Source organism: Bidens hawaiensis, unplaced genomic scaffold (genome assembly GCF_021521415.1).
Source record: "Bidens hawaiensis isolate Kalapana, Puna unplaced genomic scaffold, B.hawaiensis_p1.1 tig00000904_1, whole genome shotgun sequence".
In the NCBI taxonomy this organism is placed as follows: domain Eukaryota; kingdom Viridiplantae; phylum Streptophyta; class Magnoliopsida; order Asterales; family Asteraceae; genus Bidens; species Bidens hawaiensis.
The window spans coordinates 180,899-200,080 of NW_027491052.1; positions in this window are offsets into that span (position 1 = coordinate 180,899).

Genomic DNA, 19,182 nt, shown 5'->3' on the forward strand with positions numbered 1-19,182 from the left:
CACTTGTTGCTCTGGAACATTCGTGTCAGATATCCAATTTGCATCACAATGTCCTTCGATAACTGCCGGATATCTGTTATAATGCAACCCGTATTCCCGAGTGTATCTTAGGTACAGAAGCAACCGAATCACACAGTTCCAATGAATTGAACTTGCTTTGCTCGTGTATCTACTTAGCTTGCTCACAGCGTGTGACATTTGAGCCAAAACAAGGTACACCTCAGTACGTATTTATCGATTAAGCAAATAAACGCTTTTTGCGTAACAAACGAACGATTAACCGAACGGGTCGGGTTATGACCCAGATATCCCGGGGGGGGGGGGGCATCTATAAGTGATATACGTTTAATATAAGCTAAAATATTAGTAATATGGCCTTAGTTCGATAGCAAACAAGCTAAACGAAAACAAGCTCGTTTAACTACCCGCTATAGGTTTAAACGCGAAAGATAGTTACAAACCAAGCATTGTATCATCCGTTAAGCCGAAAAAGACTTACCAAACACTTAATTGAAATGTTTTAAGCGATCCGTGAAAATATTTTCGATTTTTACAAACATATAGTATGTTTTTATAATTTTACACAAAACTAGCCGAAAAACACTCGTTTTGGCACTGTTTGACGCACCCGATATGTTTTTCGCGCCAAAACCAAACCCGATGTAAATTTAGAATTGGGCTTTCATGTTTGGGCTTGAAAAATCAGTTAATTAGGCCAAAGTGGGGCCCAAGAGGGGGCCCAAACCCTTGCGGCCGCCACTCTTATTATTATTATTATTATTATTATTATTAATATTAACTAAATTTAATATATAAAAGAAATGAAGATATTTTGGGAGTCTTATTGCAGAAGCTATCATACTCAGCTGATCTTCAAAGGTTTCTCTTAAAACCCTAGCTAAATTCTATTAATTTCACCATGTTAAACTAGTTTTAATCATGTTTAAAATCATAAAAACATGATTTAATTGCTAAAATCATTCCTAACCATGTAAAAAATCTAAAAATGGTCCATAAACATGTTTTTATCATACACATGGTAAGGAACCTAGTTTGATAGTTTTTTTTGGCCATAAACACGGATTAGAGGGTTGAAACGGCATTTTTATGGTTCAAAAGTTCGTTTTGTGCACCAGCCGAAACCCTAAGTTAAGGGCGGTTATGTTGATGAAAAATTTCTTGGTTTGTGATATAGGACTTGTATCTAGCCTACATAAGAGCACAAGATCTTGAAAAGTTTATTAGAAAGGCGGAAACGAACCAAAACCGCTAAGGTAATGCCGAAACACTCGCTTACGGGCTGTTTAGGTTAAAGTTGTGATGTGCATATTATTAGGCCTTGAAATTTTTCAGGGACATCAGGAACCATGTCATTGAGTCCCTGTTCAAATTTGGTAATTTTTCGACCATCCGAGAATATATGGCGAATTTATTACCGAATTGGGACGTTTAATGGGTAAAAATAGTTAAAAATGCTTCAAAAATTATGAAAATTTTCAGGGAACTCAGATTTAATGTATTTTGATCACATATGAATGTTGGGATCATATGGAGAAGACTAAGGGTGTTTTGTGCATATGCGTTCGTGTGAATTTTCATAGCCGAATTTGGGCCGAAAAGAATATTGAACGAGCTTTTTACATTCTGGAATTTATACAGGTGTTGTCTTGGGACATAATTTGAGTATACAGGAATTTTTGTGGAATTTTTGGAAATCGTTTGGGATAGACGGACAATTTTCAAGCAAAATATAGCTGATAAAATGAATTTTTATAAATTATTAAATTAGTAAATAATTCCAGAAATATTTTTATAAAAATCTACATATTTTATTTGATAAGTGGCAAAATTTTCATAATTTAATGATTAATGGATAATTAATTATGCTAATTTGAAGATTAAACAAATTCAATTTTAATAAAAACCGGCAAGTTGGCGATTAACGAACCTGCGGGAATATCAAAACAACAAGAGTGATCAAAAATCATATTTTTTTTGGATTAATTAAGTAAAAATGAACTTTTTATGAGAAGCCTGGACAACCTGGATAGATTGAGCGCGTTTCTTCTCAAATCAAACTGAATTAACGGAAACGGGCCCCGTAGCTAATCCGGGACCCCAATGTATGATTTTTCTTTATAACTTAATCATTTTATCAACCAACAGATTTACCCAAGCTTACATCCCCATAACTGTTTTCCAAACGCATAAACGAGCAACTTGGCCCAGCTGGTGAAACGGGGAAACTGAGCCAAGTTCGATTTTAAACATTAGACATTAAACAACATCACAATCTAAGCCTACTGACACTTTCTGGGTGTAACAGCTATACCCAGATTAGCTATACAGCCAGTCTAGTATGAGGATTATACTAATATTAAAATATTAATATTGTTATAATATTAATTATAGGGACTAAGTGATATCAAGGGAAACGAACCCCGAGCTGACCTCGGACTGAGTGCCTACAAAACCGTGAGTTTCATGACCCCTCTTTTCAAACTGTTTATGAAATTTTTGGGGTGAAAAGCATAGTTACATATATTATCTATCTGGAAATGGTTCAGGAAATAAATTACCTGAGCGTTAACATACAAAAAGTCCTTATAAACATAACGATTGATTACGTGCAAATGAATGGTGAATAGTAGTGTTGAATAACAAATTAAATGGATATGGCACGAATACCAAAACATAACGAAATTAGCGCGTGACAACACATTTATACAAATACGTTGTGTACTGTTAAACATAACGTGGTCTGCAATGGCCATGAGTGTATAGCGTGGTCTGTAATGGCCATGGGCGAATAACGTGGTCTGTAAAGGCCATGGGTGAATAACGTGGTCTGTAACGGCCATGGAGAATAACGTGGTCTGTGATGACCATGAGGCTATTGTGGGCGGAAGGGGGGGGGGACAATAGTACCAAACTAAAGTTGAGTATGGCCTATGAGCCAAGTTCTGCTGCAACTTATTACCTAAAGTTGAGTATGGCCTATGAGCCAAGTTCTGCTGCAACTTATAAACTAAAGTTGAGTATGGCCTATGAGCCAAGTTCTGCTGCAACTTATTAAACGAACTAACTTGATTATGACATGAATGTTAAGAAAATAATGTGATTATGCGTATTGTGGGCTGATGGAGAGCCACAGTGTTTGGTGATACGTGATAAATACTATATGTGTATATGTGTCCATATACATGCTATGTGATTAGCCGTAGGAAATACTATGTGTAGAATATACTAATTATTTGCGTGTACACTATATAATGATTGAGTTTACGTGGAATCATTGTGGGCGAAAGGGGGACCATAGTGGTTGATGTTAACGCGGAACCGTTGTGGGCGGAAGGGGGGCCACAGTGGTTGAGTTTATGTGGAACTGTTGTGGGAGGAAGGGGGTCCATAGTGGTTGGTTAAACATGGAAATTGGAAACACGTAGTACGAACAAACAATCGCGATTTTACCGAAATTTCGAATTCATGTTATAAACTTACATGTGTGCATATGCACACACAAGGATTCGTCTGTACATATTTATACAAACGTAAATACATATTTTTACATACGCGCATACATACAAACTATGACTGTGTGGTACGCAGAACTGATTTCGTTAAACTTATGAAACTCACCAACTATTCGTAGTTGACCGTTTTTTTAAACATGCTTTTCAGGTAATCAAAAAGGTGGAATAGATTGCTCATGTGTTTCGTGTTGGGATTGTGATTGATGCTATGAGCAATCGAGGATGCAGTGAAGTAGTTAATGGACTAGTTTGATTGAATTACTTAGTTTGTAAAAGATGTTAGAACGATGTAATATATTGTAAATTAGTTAGTAATGTTTCTTTATGAACAATGTATTTGATACCAGTTGTATCTGTTGCATTTCCGTTTAACGCTTCCGCATACCGCTCAACGGGGTGTGACAGAAGTTGGTATTAGAGCCATTGGTTATAAAGGATTAGGTTATCCCTTAGGATACCTAGAATATAACCGTAGGCTTGATTATCACTGGGAAACTTAATAATGAGTAACGATAGATACTGATGGATGCCGGGATGAACTCGTAGGGCAAGTGAGTTATTATGGTCCGGAACGTAATAACATATTTGCTTGTACGAGGGAATTCGGGAAGAAGTCGCAGAACATACTGATAGGTAAAAATGGCAACATACGTTTATAAAGGTGATGTTGAGTATATATGTAAGGTACATACGTGCTTATCTGAAATGAGGTATAGGGATACGTGTACATACGGTACTACCGATATTATGGAATCTTATCGAAACGAACATTATAATCGGTTATGAACAATACTAATCCCTATGTTAATTAAAATTATATTTTACTAAAATTAATATTATATTTTATTACAATTAATATTATATGAATACATAACAAATAAAATATTTTATTTTTACCCTAATTAATAATATCTTCTCCTCAGATTAAAGCTGTTGGAAAATTCTATTTTATGACTAACTATTACACCAAAGGATATCGAGATCGGGTAGCCTTATGACAACTAAGGAACCGGTGTTGCCTGTAAACGAGAATACGAGAACGCTTAACCGACTTCAAACTAAATCTGGTGATATGACGAAACCACTAAGGAACCTAATATGCAAGGCCCGGGAAAGAATCACGAGAGGCGTGTCCTACAGATAATGATTTCAAGAATATATATATATACACATATAATACCTCTCAGCCTGGGTCTAACCTTTATTTCATGTACTCGTTTCTTTGACACTAAACTAAACTATTTTCTGGTCATCCTTCGATTTCTGTTGTTTGAAAAACAAACACCATCCCGGGGGAAATACTTAGTGATGAATACAACATATTGAATTATAAATATAATAACTACTTTATTGAATCCCTAATTCTATAAATAGACCGTGACTACCGGTACATATAATGTATTAATGATATTTCAAAAAGAAATATTAATAATAATAATTTCCTTTACATATCACCAGTACAACTAATTCTGATGAACCTCCTTAACTAGCAAACTCTTAGAATCATCTATGTTCGACAACCTTCAACCCTCTTATATTACGCGATTCCGATCGATTATTATAAAATGAAAACCCCATAATCACGAAATGATGACGTGCCCCGACTGGAATGAAACCTAATTACCTCCAACCAGCAAACTACTACTTTTATTAAGTCCGACATGCCTACGAATACAGAATGACCTGACGAAAGAATATATTTTACGATATTAGTTAACAAACATTCAGAAGTCAGGTGAAATATACACGTGCATTCCCATTATAACATACTGATTAAACTCGTAGCTAGAGATGGCCAAAAAAACCGGTTGGGGAACCGGTTTACCTGTTTAAACCGGAAACCGGTTTTTACGAAAACCGGTTTTTTAAAAACCGGTTTGACCGGTTTAGAAACCGCCGGTTCGTCTTTCGGTTACAAGTTCTAGATCCAAAATCGGTTAACGAACCGGTTAATGGAAAAACCGGTTTTTTTTATTAACCGGTTATGGAAAAACCGGTTAACCGGTTTATAAAAAAACCGGTTTATAACGGCTATATGCCCGTTTTTTTTGTTTTTGGACCGTTTTTTTTTTTACCATTTTACCCCCACAAACATCTATATATAGTTTAGGTTGGGTATTGGTTAGATCACACTCGATTATACAACTCCAAACGCTCTAAACGTTTATTTCATACGCGATTATTTTGTTATCTCACGCTTAATTATACCACATTACCACTCCATACGCTCTTATTTCGTAGTCGTTTATTTCATACTCGAGTATACCACTCTTATTTCGTAGTCGATTATCATGGCCTCCCAAAGTGCTGCTTCATCAGTCAACATGGGTGCCTCGAACACGGGAGAAACGGTCGTTCGGGTCATCCCCACGAAACGAAACCATGATGTTTGGCAACATTTCGACCTATGCGAAATGTCTAACGGTAGCCAAAAAGCTCGATGCAAACATTGTTTGAAGTTTTATGGCAAAGATGCAAACTCCACTTTAAAAGCGCATGTACAAAGGCCCTTTTGCAAGGCCTTGAAGGACGAATCGGGAAGTAGTTCGCAGCCGGAGATGACGAATCAAGGAGCGGTGTTTACGTACGACGTTGAAGCGGTACGTCAACAGTTTTCAAACTTTGTGATTCAACAAACACTTCCTTTCAACCACTTCGACAACCCTCAATTCACGGAGATGATGCAAAACTATGTTCAACCACGCTACCAACACGTAAGTCGTTCGACCCTTAGAAGAGATTGTCTTAAAGCATGGAAAAACGCTAAATCCGAACTAATTTCATACTTTTCAAACTTACAAACTGGTGTAAACTTAACAACGGATGTGTGGTCGGTACCTCATGGTTCACCCGACTCATACATTTGTGTGACGGCTCATTGGGTTGACCCCGAGTCGTGGCAAATGATGAAACGAACCGTTGCGTTTCAATTGTTTGATTACCCGCACACGGGTAGAAATATTTTTCAAATATTGGATAAAGTCATTCGACAATACAAGATTGAACATAAAATCTTTTCAATTTCGTTTGATAACGCGTCCAACAATACGGCCGCGGTTGGCCATTTAAAATTAAAGTATAAACCTATTTGTGATGGAGCGTTTTTTCATAGCCGATGCATTGCACATATTATCAACTTGGCCGTGCAAGATGGGTTAAACGTGATCGAAACGCAAAGAAACAATTTTAAAAGAATGTTACGAGATGTTTTTAGCAACAATAAAACATTTTCAAGATACCAAAAATTTTGTGTAGAAGCTAATTGTCAATGGTTGGGGCCAAATTGGGATTGTCCAACAAGATGGAACTCGACTTGTAATATGTTTGAGAAAGCCATCCAACAAAAAGAATCATTAATTGCGTTTCATCAAATTTTGTCAAGTAGGGGTAAATGTGCACCGTACGATCCTAGAAACTGGTTATTGATTGAGATCGTTACGGAGGTCCTTCAAATTTTTAAATCTTGCACAACTAGTTTATCCGGGGTTTACTATCCAACAAGCCCCATTGCTTTACCAAAAATTGCTGTCACGTGCATAAAGTTGAGTGAACTTGATTGTAGGGGTGCACCTTATTTTGATATGGGTGTAAAAATGAAAGAAAAATTTAGAAAATATTTTCAAGAACTACCCGCTGTTTTGACATGTGCTGCTGCGTTAAACCCTTGCATCAATGTTGGTGGTGTTGAAGCTTTAATAGAAAAAATTTGTGATGAGCTAGGGTTAAACGACGATCAAAACCCCTATTATAGCCAAACTTTAAAGAATGCTTTCAACACCACCTTGTCAAACATGTATGATGTCTACCTTACAAAATACGGGTCGTCTTCCCAAATTCATGACTCGTTAAGAGCTGTTGCCCAATCCCAATCCCAAACCGACCTTGAAATGGGGATGTACTACATGATTTGGGAAGACGCCGGTAAACGTCAAAAGGTAAACACCCCAAGCAGTGAACTTGGAAGGTATGGTGGTACCAACTTTGTGAAACACATGACTCCGGATGAATTTAGAAGTCTTGATTTGCTGGCTTGGTGGAGAGGTAAGGAGGATGAGTTTCCGATCCTCGCCGCCATGGCCAAAGATTTACTAATGGTCCAAGCTTCCACGGTAGCTTCAGAGTCTGCTTTTTCTGTTTCTGGCAGGGTTATATCGATTAGGAGGACTCGACTCACTGCACCAGCTATAGAGATGTCGATTTGCTACAAGGATTACTTGGACTCTTTAGATAGGGCACAACATCAACGCTCACTCGAGGGGGAAATGGAGTATGAAGCGGGCTTGTATGAAGACGAGGTCAATGAAGGACACACTCAACCAATGACCGATGAAGAAGCCGCGTACGACGATTACCTAAGAAATAGCTCGGGATCGGGTAGCGAAGAAAATTAGTTAAAGAAACAGCAAACATGGAGGCAAATCATGAGTAAGAAACAGCAAGTTGTTCATGTAATCGTGTCTAAGCATTCTTTTTCCTAATATGTGCTCTTATTTACTTGTTGATTTGGATTTTTCTAATTTAGTTAAAGAAACAGCAAACATGGAGGCAAATCATGAACAAACTGCGATTGGGAACAACAGGAGCATCTGCTAGTTCACGATTTAATGTTTGTATTTTTGAGTTAAATCATGAACAACAGTTCTTGGCAGAGATTTCTTCAGTGTTAATGATTTAATGTTTGTATTTTTGAGTTACGAATATGCGATAACGATTTAATGTTTGTATTTTTAATGTAAAAACTATAAATGAAAGTTATGTGTTTTTAATCTTTGGTTTGTTGAAAACACATTCACCAACACACACTCATACTCATCTTCCAAGCAAAGAACCCTAACAACGAAAGCAAAGAATGGCTTCGGTCAGTCCGTTTTGCCTTGTAGTTACCGTTTTGCCTTGTATTTACCGGTTTGTTTATACTGTGAAAAAATAATGGTCTTCATTAAGTACAAAATATAAAAAACAAATATTCGTATTTGAAACCGCGAAATTAAAAAAAAAAAAAAAAACCGGTTAATAAAAAAAACCAGTTAATAAAAAAACCGGTTTATTAACCGGTTCTAACCGGTTTCTAAACCGGTCCTAACCGGTTAGACCGGTTAGGGTTTTGACAGCAAAAAACCGGTTATTAACCGGTCCGGTTATTAACCGAACCGGTTTTTTTCCGGGCCAAAAAAAACCGGTCCGGTTAATAACTGAACCGGTTTTTTTAAAAAAACCGGTTTGTGCACCTCTACTCGTAGCGAGCAAATATCTACCTACGGGAGAGACCGAACAAAAACAGCTTCCCAATAATGGGATCATATCGGAACAATTGTCGTACAAGTTGTGAACTATTTATAATTGTTATAACGCGTGCTTTGATAGATAAGGATAGTACAGTATTGTCTTGTATAGCTTCTGATACTCCATACAAGCATATGGTGGTGCGCTATGCTAATATGGAGGACGATTTGGGCATTTTTAATACAAACATTGACCCCTATTGGGTTAAAATTTCTTGTCATGAGATGACAACTTTTAATATATATGCAAACTTTGGCGTTTGCTAGGCTAATTTTACATACTATCCTTAGTATTCAGACTCGAGAACAAACCCGTGTGATATATACGTGTTAATTGAAATACCTGATTACTTGTTATTGTAATTCCTTTTGTGATCATTAGCGTATGTGAATTTTGTTAATTGTGAGATAACTGGTTTTTGTTATAGAATGGCCCCGAAGAAAGTATACATGTTGTCTGAGGCAGATGTAGCCGAGATGATCGCTCGACAACTAAAAACAGTACTTCCGACAATAGCAGCACAATTCGCTGCTGGTATCCATACAACTATGAATACAAATCAAGTGCCGAACGCTAACGCAGCTGTAAATACTAATCCCCCGACAAATACTAATACAACCACAAATGCTCCCCCGATAAATACTGATACTATCAGAACTAATACTCCCCCGTTGAATACTAATATTACTTTTAATAATGATAATCTCCCACCGAACTTGAACAATAGTCGTAACAATCAAAATCCCCCGTAACACGGATATCAACTTAAGAACTTCATGCTGTGTAAACCTATGGAATTTAGCGGTACTGAAGGAACAAATGGACTGGTAAATTGGATTGAAAAGACTGAATCCATCATTAATATCACTAACTGTCCACCAGATTGTATTGTCAAATTTGCTACTTCTACATTTGTAGACCACACGCTAATGTGGTGGAATACTGTTGTGCAAATTCGAGGACAAGAGGCAACCAATCGTTGTCTTGGACAGAACTTAAAAATCTTATGATAAAACACTTTTGTCCGATAAACGAAATTCAGAAATTAGAACAAGAACTTTGGAATCTAGAAATGAAGGGTGCAAATCACTTGGAGTATACTCACCGCTTTAACGAACTGGCTCGTCTAGTCCCATGGTTAGTTACTCCAGAATCTAAACGTACTGAACGCTACATTTGGGGTTTAGCCCCCGAAGTCAGGAGTTTGGTTAATTCAACTGGCCCTGTAACTTTCGAAAATGCCATGTTACAAGCCGGCATTATGACTTCTGATTTGATTAGAAGTTGTGCGTTAAGAATGTCTGGGGAATCATTTGGTACAAAATGAACCAATTATGGAGCGAGAATACAAGAAAGACAATAGAATAAATGTGCGCGCCCTACAATACAAAATTACGCTACGATCAGTTCTGATGTGAAGCAAGATAAGTATAACGGGCCTTTGCCTAGATGTGGAAAATGTGGTTATTATCATGTTGGTGAATGTCGGACCAATGTGTGTCACAAATGTGGGAAGGTGGGACACTATGCCCGAAATTGTAGAACCGTTATGAATACTATAAATCCACCAACCCAACTCCAGGACTCACAACTACCCCAACCGCAACCAACACGACAACAACCAGTCTACCAAAACCAACCCATAATAAACCGTAATGCCTGTTATGAGTGTGGTAGTGTGAAGCACATCAAGAAAGACTACCCTAGATTGAACCCAATTGCGACGGAAAGACAAAGGCAAGGACCGGCATCGACGTCCAACTTGACTAGGGGTCACATATTGTGAATAAACCGGATAGAACAAATGTAGTAATAGGTACGTTCTTAGTAATGCCTAATATACTTATTAAAAGTAAGACTATAAATACTAACCATATTACTCGAAAAACTACCCTCTTAACCTAAATAACTAGCTATACCTTATCGATGCACTTCCGGTGGAAGTGAGGAGTCATTGTGTAATAGTCAGTATGGACTAGTTAATTAAGTTCAAATGAAGGTTATATATAGAAATAGAACTGTTATACTGCCTCTTCTAGATAAAGAAGTGATCCCGTACACGGAACAAAACCTAGTACCCCAATGACGAAACACGGATGAGAAGAACTATACTACTTGTAACCGAAACTTGAACTTCAAGCTTTTATAGCCTCAATGATCGGGTGATGAAGGAAGAAAATCTAGTCCAAACGTTCTGTTAGACCGAGTATTAGTGCAAGATGTAAAGATGTAAGGGAAATTTATGAACAAACTGGTATGAGAAAGATTATAGTCACATGTGTTGTAAAGGTGTACTCTATATTAAGTTAAGGCGGAATATCAAAAACCTTCGGGAACATTATAATAGCTTGAAATACCCCAAAGAAGAGAGGAACAAATTACAATGGACCTCTTAGCACATGCTCCTAAAACATCCTAAGAAAGCAACGCAATCTGAATAATAGTTCACTGACTGACCTAATCCGCATACTTCCTTCCGATCTGTAACAACTGCGCACCTGAAAAATTCACCTTAATCGTATATCGACATAGGGAGCTCATTTTAGTTATTTTAGATCGAGAAAACCACTTCACGTGTTATTCTTGGTGGGTTGTGTATGAAACTTCAGATCCCTAATCGATCTGAACACGGTCTGTAGACCTCTAACAAACAATCAATATTCAAACATTAGAGGAAAGTGAGACCAGTAATTCCAATCCCCGATACACAGATATAGATATTATACGAGCAAGAATGTAACTCGCTACCTTGTTCAATTGAAAATTGGCGACCCCTAAATTACAAAACCCGAATCGATTCTGGAAACCATAGATAAAGCTCGTAATATCGAAAACAAACTGAAAGTCGCTTGAGGCTAACCAGAGTACTATACCGATGAATGTGAGAAGGTGACGATTCTTGAAAGGTGTTAGTTGAGTTAATAAAACCGACGAGTTAACTTGAAATTACATGGAACTGTACAAAATTGCCTCGAAGGTTAATCCCGTAACGTATTAAACAAAATTACCTCATTCCCGATATTTTATATATATCGAATCAGAACAAGTGCCTTACTAACAAGACGAAATTAGTACCACCTGAAATCTTATATACAAATAAACTCTATAAAAGAACACGTGAAAATGTTGAACGGGGAAAATCAAACACTTATGACTCAATAAAATCTCATTGAATAAGTTCGGGAGTATCCACAACGGGGAATCGATTGTGTACGGAAACAGAAGAATGAAATCCGTAAAATATAATTATAAACTTTCTCCCTAAAGTGGCGTAATTGACCTATCAAATTTCGGGGACGAAATTTTCTAACGGGGGGAGAATGTGACATTTGAGCCAAAACAAGGTACACCTCAGTACGTATTTATCGATTAAGCAAATAAACGTTTTTTGCGTAACAAACAAACGATTAACCGAACGGGTCGGGTTATGACTCAGATATCCCCGAGGGGCCATCTATAAGTGATATAAGTTTAATATAAGCTAAAATATTAGTAATATGGCCTTAGTTCGATAGCAAACAAGTTAAACGGAAACATGCTCGTTTAACTACCCGCTATAGGTTTAAACGCGAAAGATAGTTACAAAACAAGCATTGTATCATCCGTTTAGCCGAAAAAGACTTACCAAACACTTAATTGAAATGTTTTAAGCGATCTGTTAAAATATTTTCGATTTTTACAAAAATATAGTATGTTTTTATAATTTTACACAAAACTAGCCGAAAAACACTCGTTTTGGCACTGTTTGACGCACCCGATATGTTTTTCGCGCCAAAAACCAAACCCGATGTAAATTTAGAATTGGGCTTTCGTGTTTAGGCTTGAAAAATTAGTTAATTGGGCCAAAGTGGGGCCTAAGGGGGGCCCAAACCCTTGCGGCCGCCACTCTTATTATTATTATTATTAACTAAATTTAATATATAAAAGAAATGAAGATATTTTGGGAGTCTTATTGCAGAAGCTATCATACTCAGCTGATCTTCAAAGGTTTCTCTTAAAACCCTAGCTAAATTCTACTAATTTCACCATGTTAAACTAGTTTTAATCATGTTTAAAATCATAAAAACATGATTTAATTGCTAAAAATCATTCCTAACCATGTAAAAAATCTAAAAATGGTCCATAAACATGTTTTAATCATAAACATGGTAAGGAACATGGTTTGATAGTTTTTTTGGCCATAAACATGGATTAGAGGGTTGAAACGGCATTTTTACGGTTCAAAAGTTCGTTTTTTGCACCAGCCGAAACCCTAAGTTAAGGGCGGTTATGTTGATGAAAAATTTCTTGGTTTGTGATATAGGACTTGTACCTAGCCTACATAAGAGCACAAGATCTTGAAAAGTTTATTAGAAAGGCGGAAACGAACCAAAACCGCTAAGGTAATGCCGAAACACTCGCTTACGGGCTGTTTAGGTTAAAGTTGTGATGTGCATATTATTAGGCCTTGAAATTTTTCAGGGACATCAGGAACCATGTCATTGAGTCCCTGTTCAAATTTGGTAATTTTTCGACCATCCGAGAATATATGGCGAATTTATTACCGAATTGGGACGTTTAATGGGGAAAAATAGTTAAAAATGCTTCAAAAATTATCAAAATTTTCAGGGAACTCAGATTTAATGTATTTTGATCACATATGAATGTTGGGATCATATGGAGAAGACTAAGGGTGTTTTGTGCATATGCGTTCGTGTGAATTTTCATAGCCGAATTTGGGCCGAAAAGAATATTGGGCCGAATTTGTGCCGAATTTGTTATAGGAATTGTATGGGCCAATTTGTGCCGAATTTGTGCCGAATTTGTTTGGGCCGAATATATGGCGAATTTATTACCGAATATTGGGCCGAATTTGTGCACCAGCCGAAACCCTAAGTTAAGGGCGGTTATGTTGATGAAAAATTTCTTGGTTTGTGATATAGGACTTGTATCTAGCCTACATAGGAGCACAAGATCTTGAAAAGTTGATAAGAAAGGCGGAAACGAACCAAAACCGCTAAGGTAATGCCGAAACACTCGCTTACGGGCTGTTTAGGTTAAAGTTGTGATGTGCATATTATTAGGCCTTGAAATTTTTCAGGGACATCAGGAACCATGTCATTGAGTCCCTGTTCAAATTTGGTAATTTTTCGACCATCCAAGAATATATGGCGAATTTATTACCGAATTGGGACGTTTAATGGGAAAAAATAGTGAAAAATGCTTCAAAAATTATCAAAATTTTCAGGTAACTCAGATTTAATGTATTTTGATCACATATGAATGTTGGGATCATATGGAGAAGACTAAGGGTGTTTTGTGCATATGCGTTCGTGTGAATTTTCATAGCCGAATTTGGGCCGAAAAGAATATTGAACGAGCTTTTTACATTCTGGAATTTATACAGGTGTTGTCTTGGGACATAATTTGAGTATACAGGAATTTTTTTGGAATTTTTGGAAATCGTTTGGGATAGACGGACAATTTTCAAGCAAAATATAGCTGATAAAATGAATTTTTATAAATTATTAAATTAGTAAATAATTCCAGAAATATTTTTATAAAAATCTACATATTTTATTTGATAAGTGGCTAAATTTTCATAATTTAATGATTAATGGATAATTAATTATGCTAATTTGAATATTAAACAAATTCAATTTTAATAAAAACCGGCAAGTTGGCGATTAACGAACCTGCGGGAATATCAAAACACCAAGAGTGATCAAAAATCATATTTTTTTTTTGGATTAATTAAGTAAAAATGAACTTTTTATGAGAAGCCTGGACAACCTGGATAGATTGAGCGCGTTTCTTCTCAAATCAAACTGAATTAACGGAAACGGGCCCCGTAGCTAATCTGGGACCCCAATGTATGATATTTCTTTATAACTTAATCATTTTATCAACCAACAGATTTACCCAAGCTTACATCCCCATAACTGTTTTCCAAACGCATAAACGAGCAACTTGGCCCAGCTGGTGAAACGGGGAAACTGAGCCAAGTTCGATTTTAAACATTAGACATTGAACAACATCACAATCTAAGCCTATTGACACTTTCTGGGTGTAACAGCTATACCCAGATTAGATATACAGCCCAGTCTAGTATGAGGATTATACTAATATTAAAATATTAATATTGTTATAATATTAATTATAGGGACTAAGTGATAGCAAGGGAAACAAACCCCGAGCTGACCTCGCACTGAGTGCCTACAAAACCGTGAGTTTCATGACCCCTTTTTTCAAACTGTTTACGAAATTTTTGGGGTGAAAAGCATAGTTACATACGTTATCTATCTGGAAATGGGTCAGGAAATAAATTACCTGAGCGTTAACAAACAAAAAGTCCTTACAAACATAACGATTGATTACGTGCAAATGAATGGTGAATAGTAGTGTTGAATAACAAATTAAATGGATATGGCACGAATACCAAAACATAATGTAATTAGCATGTGACAAAACGTTTATACAAATACGCTGTGTACTGTTAAACCTAACGTGGTTTGCAATGGCCATGAGTGAATAACGTGGTCTGTAATGGCCATGGGTGAATAACGTGGTCTGTAACGGCCATTGGGAATAACGTGTTCCGTGATGGGCATGAGGCTATTGTGGGCGGAAGGGGGGCCACAATAGTACCAAACTAAAGTTGAGTATGGCCTATGAGCCAAGTTCTGCTGCAACTTATAAATTAAAGTTGAGTATGGCCTATTGTTGGTGCGTAGATGTCAGTAGTTCATATGTCTAATGTCTGTAATCGAGTCTGTAATTTTGTTTATGTATTTGTTTGTTTAAAGCGAAGTTGTTGACAAGTTCGCTTAGGCGAACTTGTTAACCAAGCGAAGTTGTTGACAAGTTCGCCTAGGCGAACTTGTTGAACAAGCGAAGTTATGGACAACTTCGCCTGAGGCGAAGTTGTCGTGTATTTATATAGGTTACAGGTTACTGTTTACGTGAGAGTTCGAGTTGGTTAAGTAACGTGTAATTCAGTGAGTCAAGTGACGTGAGATCGAGAGTCTGTAAGTATCACGTGTTGAGTTATTAATATAACGTGTGTTTGTTCGTATCGTATTCGTGTGTTCGTGTGATTGTGTTCTACGTCCGTAACGATCTACACAGGGATTCCGCACCTGTGTATATCGGGATATCTCGTGTGATCCGTCCAGGGAACTTACAATTGGTATCAGATCTTTTGCTCGATTGTGTGGTTCGGGATATTCACGCGGGTGTAGAATTCGTCCCATTTCGACTATTCACGGGACGAGTTTTTGGTGTTTTTGCTCATTCTAGCTTCCTACCAGTGTGTTCAAGCCTTTAAACCGTCAAAAACGTCGTTAAAATCCGATTTACAGATCTGCAGAAAGTTTAAGTTCGTCAGGCGAAGTTGCTATTCATCAGGCGAAGTTGCCGTCAGGATACATAGGGTTTCGGCGAAGATATAAGGAGAAGCGAAGTTATTTACAACTTCGCCTACCTCATCAACTTCGCCTAACTCAGCGAAGTTCTCATCAAGTTCGCCTACTTTCTAAGTTCGCTTACCCTAAGCGAAGTTATTCTCAACTTCGCCCAGTCACGCGAATTTAAGAAAGATCCAGCGAAGTTATTACTTAAGCGAAGTTATCCTTAACTTCGCCTACAGTATTGTTCAGAGGAATTTTTGTTTAACTTCGCCTACTCAGAATTTTTCCGGGTTTCTTAGTCTTCAAGAAGGATGTCGTCGATCAACATTTCGGAGCTTGTAAAGATGGAAGTTGAAGCGGGGTCAGCTACAAAGGCCCCAAGGTTGCTGAAGGGAACCGATTTTGTCCCGTGGAAGGATCGGTTTATACAATACGTTAAGTACCAGGATGCGAAAATGTGGGTATGCATCCAAGATGGATATATTCCACCAGTCATGGAGTATGAGGGTCGAGACCAAATCAAGAAATACAGTAAAATGGAAGAGGAGGAGAAAAAAATGTATGAAGCCGAAAGCAAGGCCCAAGCTGCAATCACAATGGCTCTTCCACAGGAGATCCTCCATACGTTCAGAAAGTATACATCAGCTAGAGAGCTTTGGGAAGCTCTTGAGAACAGATTTGAGGGGACTGTAGGTATTCGGGCTTCAAAGATAAAGTTGCTCAAGACTCAATTTTCAGTCTTTAAGTACTTAAAGAACGAATCTCTGGATGACATTATCACTCGATACTATCATCTAATGACTGAATTGAGTAACTATTCTATTTCCTACCGAGAAGAAGAGATTGTGGAAAAGCTTCTCGATGCCCTCCCACCAAAATGGGAGATGTATACTGTACTGATGAGGGAAGACAAGGACTTCCCTACTTATGATCTTGAAACCACTGTCAACAAGCTCAGAACTTTTGAGCTTAATATGGTAAGAAAAGAAACATCTATGGATCAGGTTCAAGATCCAGGCATGTACGGTGCTAAAGTAAACTCCAATACAAGTTCAAAGACTGATTCTGCCGTATACTACTCGAAGGGCGAGTCTTGTGACAAGTCTTCACAAGAGGGGCATGTGTCAGTAAACTCAAATGGGGATGTTTGCTTTGTAGCCGGTGGATCAAGTGGTACTCAACAGCCAGCAAGCAAGATTAGTGGATCTTCAAGTTCCTCCCAATAATTACTCTAAGATGCCAATGAGCGTCAAATCTGCTGAAGAGCAGTTTGGCCTCTATGCTTCGTTTATTGCTTCATATGAAAACTATATTCAAGGAAAGGTGGTTGATCCAGCGATGCTGGATGAAGACTATGACCAGATCGATGCTGATGATCTGGAGGAAATGGATTTACAATGGCAGATGGCCATGATAGTGAGGAGAGTGAAGAAGTTTATGAGAAAGACGGGGAGAAAGTTCGTTGGTGGCAGGCCAGGGTTCGACAAGTCTAAGGTGAGGTGCTATAACTGTCAACAAAACGGGCACTTTGCCAAAGAGTGCAGAAACGAGCGAGTTGAACGTGGTCTAGGCCGGTCTGCACAGCACACTGGGAGTAGTAAAGAAGTCAATGCCATGATGTCTAGAGAAGCAGGTGAATACAACTGGAACCTGCATTCGAATGAAACTATTGAGCAGGCAAATATGGCTAAGGTTGAGAATGAAGATTGTGAGAAGATTAACGGAGAAGAGAAAGCTACTGGTAAGGAAAAAGCTTTCATGGCAGATAACAAGGATCAACTCTCCGAGGTAAGTTCTAAACCTATTTGTACTAAATGTGAGAATTTGTCTGAGCAACTTGCTACCATAACTGATCAGTATGTTCGTTTAGATGCTAAATTTAAAACTCTTAAAGAAGATCATCACTTTATGAAAGCAAGAGAAAACAGTTACAAAGTTAAAATAAAAGCGTGTGAAAAAGATGTTAAAAGCTTAAAAACAAAACTTGCTGAGAAAATTGAAGTAATTGATCTAAGTTATGAGGTTTTAGAAGAAAAGACTAAACTGATTGCTGAACGAGGAAAGCAGATTGCTGACCACCAGGTGAAAGTGGTGGAACTGAACCGAAAACTTGAGCAGTTCAGAAATTCCTCAGCTATTCTTGATCACCTTGTTAGTGATCAAGGTACCTCTGCGAAGAGGGGAGGAATTGGTTATCACGAGGTTCCACCACCTTATAACCACAATTACACTTTTAACCCTAGTGTTCAGAAATCTGTTGATTTTGAAGTTCCTCAGACAGTTCCAATCAAGGTTACGAGTAAAGAACCAAGTGTTAGTAGTGGCGAAACGAGTTCGCCTGTTTCAAGTGTGAAAATTTCTGTTACGAGTCCAGTCTCATCAGATTCGGATAAGTTGTCCGAATCGGGTAAGACAAAAGAGAAGGTAGTGTTACCCACTGGTGGAGAAAAAGATAAAACTTATAAAAAGAGTACTTCACTCAACCCGTACGTCCCACCTTATGTGAGACGAACGGCCGGTAACACAGCCTCTACATCCAAAACAACCTTTGAAAAGAAAATGGAGCATATGTGTTGTTTAAGGTGTAATAAGTTAGGACATCTTGTTGCAGATTGCCCTCTGACGCCGAAATTTAGAGGTGTGAGGCCTATTAAAACTGAGCATAAGCCTAACGGTAATTTTAATACTGCTAAAAATGAAAACCCTTCAAAGTTCCGAAATGTAACTAATTCAGGTTTTCACAGAAACAAACCTCAGTTTAACAACGCTAATAACCAAACCACAAGATATAATACTTTCAATGTACATAGGTTTGGAAGGCCTCACACTCAATTTCTAAGGAGATTTCCTAATAGGACTGACAGGAATTATCCAGATGCAAACTTTGGAAAGCAGAAGTACGGGATGTATAGATCCAAGACCAATTGGTCTTGGGTCCCTAGATTCTAATCCTTTGCTTTATTGTGTAGGAACAGTTG